This window comes from Vulpes lagopus, chromosome 12 (assembly GCF_018345385.1).
Source record: "Vulpes lagopus strain Blue_001 chromosome 12, ASM1834538v1, whole genome shotgun sequence".
Taxonomy (NCBI): domain Eukaryota; kingdom Metazoa; phylum Chordata; class Mammalia; order Carnivora; family Canidae; genus Vulpes; species Vulpes lagopus.
In genome coordinates this window covers 63,870,798-63,890,286 of record NC_054835.1, presented here as the reverse complement: position 1 = coordinate 63,890,286, position 19,489 = coordinate 63,870,798, and the positions used below count along the sequence as shown (strand labels likewise).

At 36.7% G+C, this 19,489-nt stretch overlaps 1 non-coding gene across 1 annotated transcript; it reads right to left on the bottom strand.

The window, feature by feature from the left end:
- Positions 1–18,688: 18,688 nt before the first annotated feature.
- On the bottom strand, positions 18,689–18,795 carry LOC121474297. The gene has a single exon (XR_005983318.1). It is a non-coding gene; the product is annotated as a U6 spliceosomal RNA (small nuclear RNA).
- Between the last annotated feature and the right edge of the window lie 694 nt (positions 18,796–19,489).

Below are 19,489 nucleotides of genomic sequence, written 5' to 3'. Positions count from 1 at the left end.
AGTTCTAGCAATCTTGGGGTGGAGTCTTCTGGGTATTCCACATAAAGTATTAAGTCATCTGTGAAGAGTGAGAGTTTGACTTCTTTGCCAATATGATTGCCTTTTACTTCTTTTTGTTGTCTAACTGCTGATGCTGGGACTTCTAGTAGTATGTAGAACAGCAGTGGTGAGAGAGGACATCCCTGTCATGTTCCTGACTTTAGGAGAAAAGCTCTGTTTTTCCCCACTGAGAATGAACTTTGCTGTGGGCTTTTTGTAGACAGCTTTAATGATATTGAGGTATGTTCCCTCTATCCCTGTACTGTGGAGAGTTTCAATCCAGAATGAATGCTGTGTTTTGTCAAATGCTTCTCTGCATCTCAACTGAGAGAATCATATAGTTCTTGTCCTTTATTTTATTAATGTGATATATCATGCTGATTGAATGCAAATGCGGATCCAGCCTTGTAGCCCAGGAATAAATCCCACTTGATTGTAGTGAATAACCCTTTAATGTACTGTTGGATCTTACTGGCTAGTATCTTGGTGAGAAGTTTGGCATCCAGACTTCAAGCTGTATTACAAAGCTGTGATCATCAAGACAACATGGTACGGGCACAGAGACAGACACATAAGTCAATGAACAGAATAGAGAACCCAGAAATGGACCCTCAACTCTATGGTCAACTAATCTTTGACAAAGCAGGAAGAATTTCTAATGGAAAAAGACAGTCTTTTCACTAAATGTTTCTCAGAAGATTGGACAGCCACATGTAGAAGAATGGAACTGCACCATTTTCTAACAACATGCACAAAGATAGACTCAAAATGGATGAAAGACCTAAATGTGAGACAGGAATCCATCAAAATCCTAGAGGAGAACACAGGCAGCAACCTCTTTGACACTGGCCATAGCAACTTCTTGATAGACACATCTCCAAAGTCAAGGGAAACAAAGGCAAAAAAGAACTATTGTGACTTCATCAAGATGAAAAGCTTCTGCACAACAAAGGAAACAGTCAACAGAGCCAAAAGACAACTGACAGAATGGGAGAAGATATTTGCAAATGACGTATCAGTTAAAGGGTTAGTACCAGCTTGCCTTCCCACCAACAGTGTAAGAGGGTTCCCCTTTCTCTGCATCCTTGACAAAATGTGTTGTTTCCTGTCTTGTTAATTTTCACCATTCTGACTGGTACAAATGTTGGTGGGAATGCAGGCTGGTACAGCCACTCTGGGAAATGATATGGAGGTTCCTCAAGAAGTTAAAAATAGAGTTACCCTACAACCCAACAATTGCACCACTGTGTATTTACCCCAAAGATGCAAGTTTTGTGATCCAATGGGACACTTGCACCCCAAAGTTTATAGCAACAATGTCCATAATAGCCAAACTGTGGAAAGTGTCCAGATGTCCATTGACAGATGCATGGATAAAGAAGATCTAGGATACATACACATACACACACACACACACACACACACACACACACATACACACAAAGGAATATTACTCAGCCATCAGAATGGGTGAATACCTACCATTTATATCAACATGGATGGAACTGGAGGATATTATGCTGAGTGAAATAGGTTACTCAGAGACAGAAAATTACCATATGGTTTCACGCATATGTGGAATATAAGTGATAGCACAGAGTATCATAGGGCAAGTGAGGGAAAACTGAATGGGAAGTCATCAGAGAGGGAGAAAAATCATGAGAATCTCTTAACTATAGGAAACAAACTGAGAGTTCTGGAGGGGTGGGGGGTCAGGGGATGAGGTAAATGAGTGATGGGTATAAAGGAGGACACGTGACATGATGAGCACTGGGTGTTATACGCAATTGATAAATTACTAAACACTACACCTGAGATTAAGTATGTACTGTATGTTGACTAATTGAATTCAAATTAAAAAAAAAGATTAATTTGGGTGAGTGCAGGAGACTTTGCCATATATCTGTCATCAATATATTACCTCTCAACTCTAAATATGTAAACATAAATGCATATGCTTTCCCATAATTTGCAGAACTACTTTAAGCACAACGTTAAACTTTCTCAATAGAGGGCACTAGAGGGACATTTCAAAAGAAAGGGCAATCCTTAGGTTTCTAGCTGCTGCTTGTGGAGTCAGCGGTGTGGAGATTAAGTACCAGGTGGAGTTCCGCCCAAACCTTGTGGCCAGGGAGCATGATCCCTTGGTGACACTGCAGTCCAAAGTGGCCTGGTAACCACTTCCATGTGGTCCTCTTGACACAGAAACCAATGCCCCACAGGTCTCCTACACACACTGGCACCCTGACTCCTCCTCATGTTCCTGAACTGCTTGCCTATAAGTCCAGAGGTTTCTCTCCAGCCATCCACCCCTTCTTGCTGCCTACACCACCACCAGCTTCGGAACTGTGCCTCTCCTGGTCTTTGGAGGGTTGCTTCCTTCCTGCTCAATAAATTGAGACCAGCTCTGGCCGAAGCAAATCAATAAATTGTATCTGATATGCAGTGGGCAGAACTACACTTCCTTCAATAAAATTTAGATCCCAGATTTCTGGAATCAGGGGTTCCCTTTCAGGTCTGTCCATTCCTGGGTATTCCCATTCAGCTCTAAGGTATCAAATACAATTTCCTCATACCAAGTGTCTCCTGCTTAGCTATGTATGTGGTTTCCACATCTTGATTTGGCCCAGACTGATAGGTTATCTAACATTTAACACAGCTTAAGTAGTATAGCTGATTGTATAATTTGGGATTTTTTTTTTCTTTTCTCTGCTTCTGAGATTAGCATCATTTATCACTTTTCGAATGTTCAAATATGAGAATACTTAAATTACTGCTTAAGTGAAAGAAGAAATTCTGCAGAAGGATGTAGAAGAAAATGATGAATGGTTATCTGGTTGTAGTATAGAGGGATAGTTTTCACTGAACAATTTCGTTTGGGCACTCAGATATACTTCACACAAAATTTTCCATGTTAACTATTTTCTAGTATACAATTCTACAGCATTTAAGTACATTTACAATGCTGTGTAACCATCACTTCTATGTATTTCTGGAAATTTTTCATCATCCCAAACAGAAGTTCTATATTCATTAAGCAATAACTCCCCATTTCCCCTGACTCTCAGTCTCTGGTAACTCCTACCCTATTTTCCATCTCTATGATTTTGCCTACTACTCTAGATACCCAATATAAATAGCATCAGACAATATTTGTGCTTTTGTGTCTGGTCTATTTCATTTATCATGTTTTCTAGGTTTTCCCTACTGTAATACATATCAGAGCTTCATCTCATTTGAGGGCTGAATATATATATATATATATATATATATATATATATACACACACACACATATATATTGCATCTATGTACCACGTTTTTTAAAATCTACTTATTATCAATGGACATTTGGGTAATTCCCATCTTTTGGCTGTTTTGAAAAACACGCTGCTAAGAACACACGTGTGCAAGTTTGCATTTTTCCCCAATTCTTTGGACTATATAAGTAACTAGGAGGAGAAATGTTTTATAATACTGTAATTTTGCGTATATTTTTGAGAAGTGGGCAAACTGTTTTCCACAATGGCTATACTATTTTTCAGCCCCACCAGCAATGTATGAGAGTCCCATTTCTCCACATCTTCAGCACTCTTATTTTCCAGTTTCATTATTTAATAGCTATCCTAATAGGTGTAAAGTAGTATCAATATGATTTTGATTTGCATTTCCCTTACTAATAATGTCACTGGTATTTTTATAGGGACTGCATTGTAGTTGTAGATTATTTTGGATAATATTGAAATCCTAATATTATTAAGTCTCCCAATTCATGAAAATGGGATGTCTTTCCATTTAATCAGAGTATTTAAAATTTCTATTAGTAATATCTTGGTTTTCAATATATAATCCTCTTACCTCCTTAGCAAAACCCCAAGATGAGGAAACCAAATAAGGTGTTTATACTCCCTGAGGGAATTTCCAGACTAAACAAAATGCACGACCTTAAATTCTTGGAGGACAAGGTCCTTAGGCCCACTGTGGCACCAACCACCAGGAATATGGGCTTCTATTGCCACAGAAAATGAAGGAATGGGTTATGGTAGCCGTTTATGAAACCACTCTCTTACCAAAGGATAGCAGTCTTCCCTTCATTAAGAACTTCCATGATTATTGTGTCCAACCAGATTCTAGATTCCAAAGGAGTTGATTTCAATTGATCTTTCCAGCTAAATGGTTGGTTCAGTAGGTGAAGACCAACATTTAGAGCTTCCAGGTTTTTTGTTTTGTTCTGTTTTTGTCTTATCTGTTGGCATTTTTTTAACACTTCCAATTGGTTAAAACCTAGAGTGAAGGGCTTTTGAGTAAGTGCAGTCATTTTTTTTCCCCATAAAATTAATCTCATTAAGGAATGCAACCTGTTATTTGAACCACGAAATCAGATAAGTCAATGTAATTAAGAACTTCAGTTTGGCTGTGCACAGCTCAACTCTAGAAGGTGCTCTTTATGTCATAGTCATTGAGACAATCTTGGATATTTATCAAATAATTTTTTTGGCAGATAGCTACAAAATATCTTTAGGAATAACTATTTTCCTTTCTTTAATGTGTGTGAAATAATCAAGATGCTGCCCCATGGAAAAAGGTTTTGTCTAATGATTTATTACTTAGTGATAGACAATGGCTGGACATCTTTCCCAAATTGTGTTTTTTCTCCTGTGAGCAATTGCATCCCAGACTAAGTACTGAAAAATGTTAGTAAAAGTTGCCTGTAGTCCAAAGATTTATAAGATCCACCTACCACCTATGTGTCTAGGATTTCAACCAAAGTATGATCAATTTTATCACTGAACTCTAAGAGACAGTGAGACAAGAGACCATCTTTAAAGAATACACAGCATTTCAGGTATTTGGAGAAGAAGTAAATCTCTAGGGCTTCATTAGAAAAACAAAGGTAAGGAGGTTATTGAAAAGATATGAGTCTGAATGACTGTGAGAATCAAGTCTGTTCTATGATTCAAAAAGAAATATGCATTTGAAGATTTTTGAATTTTTTTCTTGAACTCAAGATGAAAACAGTAGTGAAAAGGGGAAGTGGAAATTAAGTAAACAAACTGATCATGTTAGAAAAGGAAAGGTAAATTTCTCAAAGACTGGCTTTGACAAATATAAAAGGGAAAAGAGCACATCCTTCATGTCTCTTTTGATGGGTCTTGTGAAGACAGAAATCTTTTTTTTTTTTCCTTCAAATTGGTAAATGAAGATGACTGGAGCTAAAAGAGATTAACAAAAATGAAGAAAGGATGAATCTCAAAGCGTCAGTGGGAATGTATTGCAACAAAATTATTTAGAGGTATCCCTTTAACATATTAGAGAGGAAAACAATAAACAATTTTAGGAAACAATGCTTATGCAATTGGAAAACCATACTGTGTAAACATAAATGGGAATGGAAACCTTGTATGATCTGGGTACAAGCATTACTTTAAAAACAGGCTCATGTGGCACCTTTAAGATGTTATGAAATCATACCCATAAATATATATAATTAAGTTTCTAAATGAAACCATAGAGAAGATTCTACATGCAAAGTAAACCACAAATTGAAAAATTTGAATGTACATTTGGAAATGTGAGAGAGCAGAACTGCCCAACACAGACAGGTGATGATTAAAAGAATTCGTCTTAAAATGGATGATTTGGATAGATGAAGACATTATTATATTCATAAATAATTGTTACTGAAGATTGAACAAGGGCATGTTTGGAGAATTATTTTAGGAAAGAAAAGGGATTGATATACTGGATACTTGTAAACATGTGATGTGGGAGAGAGGTGAATAAGACTATGTTGAGAAGTTAAAATTATCTTTCTTTCTTCCTTTCTATCCATCTATCTATCCATCCATCTATCTATCAAGAGCAAAATAGAGTCTCTCATGTCAAGCAGTGGCCTGCCAAGCAACAGTACAAAGGTACAAAGCTACGAGATACGCCTACAGCAGCATCAGCTGACTCCCCAGAACTCATAACAAGCAGAACCAGAGGAGGTCTGCAGGGGCCCGAGACCAATTAAATACCTTTTAAAAAGGGGAGGATTTTTGCAACAAACTGTCAGACTCCTGCGACATGACCCCTCTACGTCTAACCACTTAAAAAAGGCAATTGTGGAGGAATGCTCTTCCAGATTGATCTCCTAACAAAACTGTGATCCTTCACCGCTTGAACAGAAGCAGTAGGTGCCACGGGCTGCCCCAGAATGGACCAAGGCCTTATCTCAACTGTGCACCCACAGATGGACTCTGAGCTTGGTTCATTAATTTTCTGCACCCTTCTGTTATCTTGTTTCTAGTGTGGTTTGTCTTCTGTCCTGCTCTATGTGCTGTGTAAGAGGCCAAGTTTAATCACATGATGAAATGTCATTGAGTGTGGAATCCTGAACCTGCTTTAAAATTGTGATTGATTTTGTTTTATGACTAAGGCTGACATTGTGGAAAGATACAACTCATGTGTGCACCTTCATAGCATGCTCATGACTCTAACTATCTATCTATCTATCTATCTATCTATCTATCTATCATCTACCTATCTAATCTATCTATGCAACTCAGTATACGTGAGAGGAGAAAAAGAACTGAGAACAGTTTGGGGAAAAAATACTATGAATACATCTCATAGATCAGAGAAAAAAATTTTTTTGAATAAATGGACATTTCTGTTGTCATATTCCAAGTGTCAGAAAATTCAAAAGTTGGAGAGAGACTAGATTTTGAAGAATGCCACTTAAAGTAGGGTACTTTGATCCCCCTTGGGTCCCCGAATATACATGAAACCATCAATAGTTGCTTCAGTTCAGGAATCTTTGGAATGTCCTTACACCGCTGAATTAAACACAGAGGCAAGGGCAAAACTATCACAAAGTTAGGTTTAAAAAATATATGGAATTTACAGTCAGAGGCAGCAGCAGCCACCATGCTACAAAATTAAATGCTTTGGCATATATCTAAGAGTAGAAAAATGTAGATGGAATAACAATAAAATGACATTTTAAAGGAGAAAAATTAAGCAAATGAATTATGCTTGAGCAAATGTCTTTGCAGATACATTTTTCCTGTTCAAATAAAAGGACACAAGCTATGTCAGACAAGGGTTTCTACTCAACTCAGGATCATATTACTAAAAAAATAAGAATTTTTTTACAGTTTTAAAAAAGAATACTGATATAAAAATGTGCTGAAATATTCTGAGTGTATTAATTGAGGAAAGAATAGAATTTTAGCAATGCCTATTTAACAGGGATGATAGAATTTTTCTTTGAAAAAGTAGTCTCAGATCCTAATGACTCATACAAGAATCCGTATGCCTACAGAATGCAAAAACATGTTTCAAATGCTATCGTCTCAGAACATCTATGCCCAGAGGATACTGTTCGTTAGCATCGGGCACTGGAGTACACGCTTTCATCTCTTAATGGGGGAATTCCTGGTAGAAAATTCCAGAATATTCCAAACACTTGACACAACTGACCTTGTGAGTCTTCTGACATTCTTCTTAAAACCAGTTAGAATTTGCTTGCATCATAACATGACTAGTTCCTATAAACATAATTTACTATGAAAACTTCAGAGGCTGCAGATTAGCTCATCTTTCCAGAATGTCATTTTTTTGGTTCTGAAGCTATAGCCATTTGACCAGAAGAAAATAAAGAACTAGAGAAGCCTAGGTGAGAGTCAATTCAGTGTTGGATGCGGCTCACTGAAATAGGCTAAAGGTGCAATTGGTTCTATAAATACATACATAAATATACATACACATATATGTAAATTCATATATATACTCACATAAGCAAGCAAATAAATGTCTTATGAATACGCTGATATCACTGGACCAGAACAGATTAAGAAACTGAAGAAAAAATTATAAAGATTGTTTGTTTTAAACTTCAGTTTTTAAGAGGGAGAAGGGATATTTTCTACTTAAATTATTTCTACAACGTTATTTGGAGAAATTCATATCCCTCGACTTTGAGAATTATTTTATTACTTATGTCATATTTACAATATTATTATGCTATCATTTAGGTTATATAATCACTACTGGTTATTTTGAAATTCTTGTTTAAATTCAATTTAATTAACATAGAGTGTATTATTAGTTTCAGAGGTAGAGTTCAGTGATTCATCAGTTGCATATAAAACCCACTGCTCATCACATCACGTGCCCACCTTAATGCCTATCACCCAGTTACCCCATTCCTCCCAACCACCTCACCTCCGGCAACTCTCAGTTTGTTTCCTAGAGTTACAAGACTCTTACGGTTTATCTCCCTCTTTCTTTTCATCTTTTATTTCCTTCCCTTCCCCTATGCTCAAGGAAGAAAGGTAAAGAAGACTGGAATCTTCTTTAGCCATTCATCTGTTGATGGACATCTGGGCTCTTTCCATAATTTAGTTACTATGGACTTTGCTGCTATAAACATTGGGGTGCATGTGCCCCTTTGAATCACTGTGTTTGTATCCTTTGGATAAATACCTAGTAGTGCAATTGCTCAGCCATAGGGTAATTCTATTTTTTGGAACCTTTTGAGGAATCTCCGTACTGTTTTCCAGAGTGGCTGCACAGGTTTGCACTCCCACCAACAGTGTCAGAGGGTTCCCTTTTCTCCACATCCTTGCCAACACCTGTTGTTTCCTGCGTTGTTAACTTTAGCTATTCTGACTGGTGCGAGAGGTGGTACCTCATTGTGGTTTTGATTTATATTTCCCTGGTGCTGAGCGATGTTGGTCATTTTTTACTACTGGTGAGTTACTGAGTAACATGGCTGCTATTATGTGAGATGAGAGACAGAGGCAAGATAAAATTGTCGTCTATAACTCAGTTCAGCTTTCTGGAGACAAAGGTTGAGCAATTCTACAGGGGTTCTGAGATAAATAAGAAGTTGTGGTAGATTTAGGGATAGTAGTCCCACAAAGGTGGGGCAGGACTCTTGGTAGGTTATTTATCTCCCTTGAATGGGGACAGGTCCAGCTTCAGGTTCACCTCGGGTTTGGTTATTAAGCCCAGTGTACTAAAAATAATGAGCTAGGTGAAAGAGTTCAGAAGAAGTCTCATTCACCTTACCAATCATTTCCTTAGCAAGTATTCACCCCCTTACCCCAATCTGGAGGGGTATGGGATTAAAGAGTATTTGACTGGGGCACCTGGATGGCTCAGTCAGGTATACCCCTGACTCTTGATTTTAGCTCAGGCCCTGGTCTCAGGGTCATGAGGTTAAGCCAGGCATGGAGCTCCTCACTGGACTTGGAGCCTGCTTCAGATTCTCTCTATCCCTCCCCCTCTGCTCGTCTCCTGCCTCACATGCTCACTTCACTTTCTTTCTCAAAAAAAAAAAAAGGGGGTGGTGGTGGTGGTGGTCAGATTTGAATAAAAATGTCTATCTATTTTCAATTCATGTAATAACACATGAAGTAAGGCATATCCCACCACAGTGGTGATATCAATGAGAGTACAAATCCACTGAGCCACACGTAGTATCTGTTTTTTTGCAAAATCAGACAATCATGATCTAACTCTGATTTCTTTTTCTTTCTTCTTTTCTTTTCTTAAACCCTTACTCCTAAAGCAGAGTTTTCTCCCAATCAATTTTAGTTTTCTTTGTGGTAAGAATCCCTCCGAATACTCCCTTCTCCAGAGCTACTATGAAGAAGGATAACCATTCTCAAATGTTTTAGCTGTAACTAGGTAAATTCAAATCAAGAGACAGGAGGCTTACTTGCATTTTCCAAGCTTAAATTATTCAGTAACACACAGACACACACACGCACACACACACACACACACACACACACACACACACACCTTTTATCTAAATCCATTAGTGAATTCTCATTAGTTCAGATGAGGAAAATAGAGAATATTTGACACCATCAAACCATCAGGTGTTGGCTACATTAAAAACAAAAATGTATTCAAATGTGTTCTACTAAATTTAATACACTGCGTGTTATACTATATGTTGGCAAACTGAACTCCAATTAAAAAAAATAAAATAAAACAATGGTGAATAATAACAACAAATAAAAATATATATTTGTAAAAAATAAATCTAATACAATTCATGCAAAATTATTAAAGTAAAAATTACTCAAAGTATTAATTTTTTGACATCCATAAATTAAAATACCATTGTTAAATAAATTCTCAAAAAATAATATATGTTGTAAGGAAATAACATATCCAATAGCATTCTTACAATGAAGATATATAATATGCATCAAATTTGAGGATTAATAGTGAGACAGAATCTCCACACAATCCACGGACTCCACTGTAGCACATTTTCTCATAAAATTAGAATTCCTTTTTCAACAAATTCTGCTTTTACTTTGCTTCTCCATTAGTCTATGGTTATTACCTACTGATTTCCACTGGGCTACAATTTAAGCATATAAATCTCTCTCCTAAATGTGAACAGTTTAAAAAATTTATTGTCAAAGTAAGGCAAAAGTCATTTTAGAACAAAATAAATTTCATATAGTCAAGAGAGACTTACTGGTATTTGTGCCACCTTAAAGTAAAAGGGGAAAAATATCTCTAAACAAACCACAGATTTATGTAAAAACTTTAGTAGCACAAAGCCAAGCTTTCTTTCCTAATTGCTATTGCTACTGTGATTCTCTATTCACTTGCATTAATTCCTAAAGCTTTCCAAATAGAAAAAAATATGCAGGATATGCATGTTTACTACCTAAAAATTAAAAAATTAAAATTAAAATACAAACCATTCTCAATTTCACCATCTTGAGCTGTTACCATAATTAACATTTTATATAAATTTGAGATGGGTTTTGTTTTATTTAATTTGTGTTATTTTTATTCAAGTATAATTAACATAGGTGTTATGATAGTTTCAGATATACAGTATAATGAGTTGACAATTCTAATTTTTTAGTATATGTGCTACTGAAGCGAGCACTGAGTCGACAATTCTATACATTTCTCAGTGCTCATCAAGATAATTGCCTGCTAATCTCTCCTATTTTATCCATCCCTCCTCCCACCACCCTCTGGCAACCACAAGTTTGTTCTCTGTATTAAGAGTCTATTTTTTGTTTGTCTCTTTTCTTATTCATTCAATTGTTTGTTTTCTAAGCTCCATGTAGGTGGCCAACAAACACCTGAAAAGATGCTCAACATCACTAATCACCAGGAAAATAAAAATTAAAACCAAAATGAAATGTCACTTTATAACTGTTAGAATAGCTAAAAGCAAAAACATAAGAAATAAGCATTGGTGAGGACGGGGAGTTAAAGTAACCTTCATGTACTGTTAGGAAGAATGCAAATTGGTGCAGCCATTATAGGAAACTGTATGGGTGTTCCTCAAATAATTAAAAATAGAATTACTATAAGATCCAGTAATTCCTTTATTAGGTATTTACCCAAAGAAGATGGAAGCACCAATACCAAAAGATGGGTATATCTCTGTTTGGTGCAACGTTATTTACAATAGCCAAGATATGGGAGCAACCTGTCCGTCGATAGATGACTAGATAAAGAAGATGTGTACACACACACTGGGATATTACTCAGCGAAAAAAGTGAAATATTCCATTTGTAACAGCATGGATTGACCTACAGAGCATAATACTAAGTGAAAAAGTCAGAGAAAGACACTATGTGATTTTACTCAACTGTGGAGATGGTTTTGTGCTTTGTTTTGTTTTGTTTTGTTTTGGAGTCTTGAGATCTAGGTAAGCCAGCCTCAGACCTGTTGATGTCTGCGGGTTGCTCTGAAGCACTGCCATAATTCTCTTGATCACCTTTGTCTTGATTCCACACACCACATAATACTTGGTTCTAACATTTCATTTCTATTCTGTAATCCACCAGTCCATATTTGAAAGTCAGGCCTCCACAAAAAAAATAAATAAATAATAATAATAATTCACTAGGAAAATTTTGAGTTCAGTATATCTCTCAAAGAATTTGTGCATGCTGGAGAGAGAGATGTTGTGGAACAGGTAGCTAAAGCTACTTTATATCTTAGCAATGCAAACTAATTTAATATCAATATTATGTCAATTACACATTGACACTCTTCCTCCACATTTCCTTTTTTCTGTAGTATTAGTTCCATCTAAAGAGCTTTCTCAGGTTTCTTGACTAGTAGAAATTTCTATATCAGCTATTAAAACTTTTTACATTCATTACTGTGTGGTACATATAAAAACAGGTCTTATTTTATCTTCTTATTTGTAATCTAGGTTTTTTTAAAGATTTTATTTATTAATGAGGAGGAGGGTAGAGACATAGGCAGAGGGAGAAGCAGGCTCCCTGAGGGGAGCCTGATGAAAAACTAGATTCCAGGGATCCCTGGGTGGCACAGCGGTTTGGTGCCTGCCTTTGGCCCAGGGCACGGTCTTGGAGACCCGGGATCGAATCCCACGTCGGGCTCCCGGTGCATGGAGCCTGCTTCTCCCTCTGCCTATGTCTCTGCCTCTCTCTCTCTCTCTATCATAAATAAAAAAATAAAAATAAAAAAAAAGTTATGTTTAAAAAAAAAAACTAGATTCCAGGACCCCAGGATCATAATCTGAGCCAAAGGCAGATGCTCAGCCACTGAGCCACCCAGGTATCCCTAAACCCAGTCTTCAGTATTGGTTTACACTTTCACAGGGTTGTATATAGACCCATTTCTTTCACACATGCCCTTTTTATAAACAAACAAAGGGGGTTATCTGGAATTGACAACCTTTTATAATTCTTTCATATTCAATAGTATTCATTAATTACAAATACATTGTATGAATGGCATTGAAAAAAATTAAAAATATCAAAACCACAATGAGATACCACCTCATATCAGTCAGAATGGCTAAAATCAACAACTAGGAAACAACGGGTGTTGGCAAGGACGCAGAGAGAGGGGAACCCTCAAACACTGCTAGTGGGAATGCAAGCTGGTATAGCCACTCTGGAAAACAGTCAGAGGTTCCTCAAAAAGTTAAAAATAGAGTTACCCTAGGATCCAACAATTGCACTAGTAGGTATTTACCCAAAGGATACAAAGAGTGATCTGAAGGGGCATCTTTCCCCGCTGTTTATAGCAGCAATGTCCACAATAACCAAACTATGGAAAAAGCTCAGATGTCTATCCACAGATGAGTGGATAAAGAAGAGGTGATATATATGTACAATGGAATATTATTCAGCCATCAAAAGAATAAAATCTTACCATTAGCAATGAAGTGGATGGAACTCAAGGGTATTATGCTGAGTGAAGTCAATCAGAGAAAGACAATTATCATATGATTTCACTCATGTGGAATTTAAGAAGCAAAACAGAAGATCATAGGAGAATGGAGGGAAAAATAAGAATCAGAAAGGGAGACAAACCGTAAGAGACTCTTTAACTGTAGGAAACAAACTGAAGGTTACTAGATGGATGGTGGGTGGGAAGATGGAGAAACTGGGTGATGGGCATTAAGGAGAGCACAGGATATAATGAGCCCTGGGTGTTATATGCAACTGATGAATCCCTGAACACTACCTCTGAAACTAACAACTACTTAATAATTAATATGCTAATTATGTTAATTATATGTTAATTATATGAGTTGAAATAAATAAATAATAAAACACTTCATGAGGTTTAGTTCTTTCTGCCTTATTCTTTGCCAAAGCCACCATGACTTGGAGAAGAGAATAGTTACTTCTGTGCAATTCCACTTCCTGTGACAAAATCATGCAGTTTGAAGTATGATAATTTTCAAACTCAGCGGATAATGCCCCTCAGCCTAGACAGTCATCACGGTACACAGGCTGAGGAGAGGGTGATCTCTCTTCCTAAAAGGCATGATTAACACAGATAATAATTATACTTTAAAAACTTCAGGCTTTATGGATATAATTTTGCTTGAATTTACTTTTTTTTTGGTTCAGAAAGTTACAATAATCCATTGTATTCATATATCAGTCAGGAATACCACCAGTTAGTTTACTGTCTTTCTTTAATTTTTTCATGTTTTTTTATTTAGATGATAACAAATCATCTTCAAAGTACTAACTTACTTATTCTTTTAAGGATTTTATCTTTTTATTTGAGAGAGAGAGAGAGAGCACAAACAGGGGGAGTGGCAGAGAGAGGGAGAAGCAGGCTCCCAGCCAAGTAGGGAGCCTATTGGCAGTTTGATCCCAGGACCCTACTATGATCAGGACTGGAGCCAAAAGCAGACTTTTAACTGACAGCCACCCAGGCGTCCCAGTCCTTATGTATTTTAATGTTGTTCAGCATTGGTGGGTGCCATAAAAAAACAAGTCAAGCATGCTCTATGTTTACATCACAGAATATAAAGCAAAATTTTGATTAAATTAATAGCACTTCCATACAATATTTAGCCACATAGTAAGAATATAAACCCTTAAGTGAAGGTAAATAAGTAAATAAAAACATTTTCTCTCTTGAGTTGCTGAAACAGTATCAGATTGATAGTTTTGGCAAAAAGGTAAGATGAAAAAATACCTCCTGGGGTCAGAATGTCTGAGGTGAACAGAGCAGGTTGACCATATCAAACTGGTATTTGGAAATTTATTTTTTAATCAAATTGTAATGTGTGATACAAACTTATTTAGTGTTTCAAAATGTATGAATGTAAAGATGTTTTTATAATCACTGATAATAAGTTTATCAGGCAGGATAGATTAGGTCATACCGCAATATCAAACCAATCCTGACATCTCTGTGGTTCAACATGATAAAGATTTAATTCTCATTCACTTTATATATCTACCATCGACCAATTTTGTTCCTTCAGTTTTCACCTTGACTCTAGGACTGAAAGTGGTAATAAGACATTATCTGCGAGATGATTATGACTCTGGTAGAAGGAAAAGAGTCCTGGGGGCTGTTGTGAAGACAAATACCTGAAAGTGATACATACCACCCCTGGGATCCCACATTGAACAGAGATGATCACAAGGCCTCCTTCAACCACAAGGAAACAAGAAAGCTCCACTCAGTCTACTGTCTGAAAGAGGTATAACCAGAATTAATGGGAGATGAGTGGATAATTCATTAGCGTTAAGTTACATTTGTAACCACTGAGATGCTGAGAATGGTTCATAGATGTTTACGAGAGTTGGTTTTGCGTATCTCTTCTCAAATCCTTATTTGGTGATATCACTTTGGAAGTTTGGATGTTTATACCATAGTTACCAGCAAAAACTGCAAATTAGGGCTTCCCCTCCCACTCCTAAGGAGCCAATAGTTAAACATTTACAACATATCAATGAGTATAACTTTATGAAGACAAAAAAATGCCAAAAAGACTAGTGAAAGCAATTATTTTATGCTCATATCATGACAATTTCAAAGATACCTATACCCTGTCCCCTACATTTGTGCAAAGTGCTTATGAATATGAAAATAATCTAACTGAAGAATGCATTAGTCCTTCCTAAGTTATTTCATGAGTTAGGATCCTTAAATAAGCAGATGTCCCTCATCATTGCCTTAGTTAAAAGCAGCCAGTTTCAACTTCCTTACAAAGATACCGCTACCTTGATGAAACTAATTACTAGTAATATTAATGGCACCTATATTGTACAATATTTATTTTAAAATATAAATTGGAAAAAGTAGAAAAATTGAATTGAAAGTTGACTTGAAAACTGATTAGGAAGTTAAAATTGCTGACATTAGCCAAGGAACCCTTGAAGAAGAATAAGTGCTGATAAAAACAATGACATATGAAAAGAAACAGTACCACGCACACATGGTCACTTGATACATGACAGAGATGGTACTAAAAATCATTGATTAAAAAGTAGACTTCTAAATAAAAAGCTCTTAGAATACTCGATTTTCACATATGAAACGAATTAGATTGTGTCCCTACCTTACACCATACATAATAATAATAATCAGTTCTTTATACATCAGAGTTCTACAAGTGAAGGGCAAAATTATGAATATTTTAGAGAATAATAAAGAATATCTTCATAATTTCAGAGTAAGAAATGGTTTCTTAAAACAAAATTACTAATTATAAAAGAAAATATTAAAGTATTCATTTTTTTTTGAAGATTGTATTTATTCCTGAGAGACACACAGAGAGAGGCAGAGACACAGGCAGAGGGAGAACCAGGCTCCATGCAAGGAGCCCAATGTGGGACTTGATCCCAGGACCCCAGAGTCATGCCCTGAGCTGAAGGCAGATGCTCAACCACTGAGCCACCCAGGTTCCCAGGTGTTTTTATTTTCGTTTTCCTTCCATGTGTTCACTAGAGTTTAGCACCTTTTTTTTTTTTTTTAAGTTTAGCACTTTTAATCTTCAAGAATTTTTCTTCTGCATTCATACTTTTGGCAACTGGTGCCAGATGTCTAGCTTTCAGTCTTCGACATGCCTTCCTCAATAAACTTAATGAGTTTTAGCTTTTGAATTATTATTATTTTTTTAAAGATTTTATTTATTTATTCACGAGAGACACAGAGAGATAGAGAGAGGCAGAGACACGGGCAGAGGGAGAAGCAGGCTCTCTGCAGGGAGCCCGATGTGGGACTCGACTCCAAGACCCTAGGGTCATGCCCTGAGCCGAAGGCAGCCGCTCAACCACTGGGCCACCCAGATGCCCCTGATTAAAGTATTCAATAGTAGTAAAAAATCATTCCTCTAAAAAGGCGATGTAGAAAAACACTGAGTGCGAACAAATGTTTGCAACTGGTGCCAGATGTCTAGCTTTCAGTCTTCGACATGCCTTCCTCAATAAACTTAATGAGTTTTAGCTTTTGAATTATTATTATTTTTTTAAAGATTTTATTTATTTATTCACGAGAGACACAGAGAGATAGAGAGAGGCAGAGACACAGGCAGAGGGAGAACCAGGCTCCATGCAAGGAGCCCAATGTGGGACTTGATCCCAGGACCCCAGAGTCATGCCCTGAGCTGAAGGCAGATGCTCAACCACTGAGCCACCCAGGTTCCCAGGTGTTTTTATTTTCGTTTTCCTTCCATGTGTTCACTAGAGTTTAGCACCTTTTTTTTTTTTTTTAAGTTTAGCACTTTTAATCTTCAAGAATTTTTCTTCTGCATTCATACTTTTGGCAACTGGTGCCAGATGTCTAGCTTTCAGTCTTCGACATGCCTTCCTCAATAAACTTAATGAGTTTTAGCTTTTGAATTATTATTATTTTTTTAAAGATTTTATTTATTTATTCACGAGAGACACAGAGAGATAGAGAGAGGCAGAGACACAGGCAGAGGGAGAACCAGGCTCCATGCAAGGAGCCCAATGTGGGACTTGATCCCAGGACCCCAGAGTCATGCCCTGAGCTGAAGGCAGATGCTCAACCACTGAGCCACCCAGGTTCCCAGGTGTTTTTATTTTCGTTTTCCTTCCATGTGTTCACTAGAGTTTAGCACCTTTTTTTTTTTTTTTAAGTTTAGCACTTTTAATCTTCAAGAATTTTTCTTCTGCATTCATACTTTTGGCAACTGGTGCCAGATGTCTAGCTTTCAGTCTTCGACATGCCTTCCTCAATAAACTTAATGAGTTTTAGCTTTTGAATTATTATTATTTTTTTAAAGATTTTATTTATTTATTCACGAGAGACACAGAGAGATAGAGAGAGGCAGAGACACAGGCAGAGGGAGAACCAGGCTCCATGCAAGGAGCCCAATGTGGGACTTGATCCCAGGACCCCAGAGTCATGCCCTGAGCTCCATCAGTAATAACTCAGATTGATATTATATTTAATAACATATCTAAAGTTAATATGAGAGTGATATCATCACTGTTAAAACAAAATTTGATGAATGACAATTATATAATAGTATAAACAGCTTTAATAGATACAACCAAGCCAAGAAGAAGACAAACACTGTGCGTGGTGTAATTCACCTTGCATAAACTTCAGAGACAGGAAAATTATTTAATGGGGATAGATACCAAAATATATAATATAAATATACAAATATATATATAATAAATTTAAAACAAAGTAAAAATTAAATGTGATCCAAGTGTCAATATAGTGATTACTTTAAGGAGGGGTAGGTGGAAGTGATCATAAAAAAACAGCATCAAGATGGGGCGCCTACGTGGCTCGGTCAGCTGAGAGACTCGCTTAGGTCATGATCTCAGGGTCAATATAGTGATTACTTTAAGGAGGGGTAGGTGGAAGTGATCATAAAAAAAACAGCATCAAGATGGGGCGCCTACGTGGCTCGGTCAGCTGAGAGACTCGCTTAGGTCATGATCTCAGGGTCCTGGGGTAGAACCCTATGTGGAGCCAGACCTGGGGCTCAGCCTCAGGCTCTTCCCTCAGCAGGGGGTCTGCTGGTCCCTCTGCCCTGCCCCCTTCCCTGCTAATGCTCTCTCTCTCAAAGAAATAAATAAAATCTTGAAAAAGAAAATAAAGAAAGAAAAGAAAAGAAAAGAAAAGAAAAGAAAAAAGAAAAGAAGGAAAAGAAAAGAAAAGAAAAAAAGAAAAGAAAAATGAAAAAGCATCAGGTTATTGGAAAGTTTCTAATTTATGAACTGCATGGTAGGTACATGGTTGTGTTTTTATATCATACTTCAAGCTGCTTTTTAAAAAATTTTTTGACAATTTGCTGGGTATTTCTCTCCTAGTTTTTATTTTTATTTTTTAAATTTAAATTCAATTAATTAACATATAATGTATTATTAGTTTCGGAGGTAGAGGTCAGAAAAACATGGAATGCTTCACAAATTTGCATGTCCCTCTTGTGCAAGGGCCACGCTAATCTTCTCTGCACTGTTCCAATTTTAGTACATGTGCTGCCGAAGCGAGCACTCATTTAGATTTTATTCACTATTTTGTGCATATATCTCACAATTAAAAATTGACCAACAGAAATAAATATATAGATAAATTAACTGGAACAAAGGTGATGTTTGTATATAATAGGTATATGTGATGTGATTAGCTGGGTTCAGATAAGGATGGGAAGGGACATCATTTCTGACTTAATTTGTTTTGTAGATGTGGTGAATATAGTTATCATTGCCTTTAGTGAGGGGTTTCAGATTAATAATTTGTTTTCCTTTGATAGTAATGGACTTTCCATAAATCCTTTATTCCTCTCAGCCAGGAAAATTCGCACTTAAAGTATGGGTAACAGACAAAGTATGTGCTATGCTGAGAAAAATACCTGAAAATGATGAAGACATGAAGACATCATTTTTAAAAAGACAGCTTGTTATGATGGGAAGTTTGTATGTGTACTAATTATCTAAATGATAATATCTTAAGCTCAATTTATAATTGTGAATGTCTTACATGGTAAAACAATACCCAACTGAGTTGGGAACTGAAATTATTTTGAGCCTGTACTGTGGTCATGAGCCAGGTGAATCGTCTGGCATTCGGAGAGGCTTCACCCAGCACTATTCTCAAATCATTCTAATTATGATTTTCTTACCATCCTTGAGTACATCTGGATGGGACCAGACAGATACATTAAATTTGTCTTTTTGGAGAGCCTGGG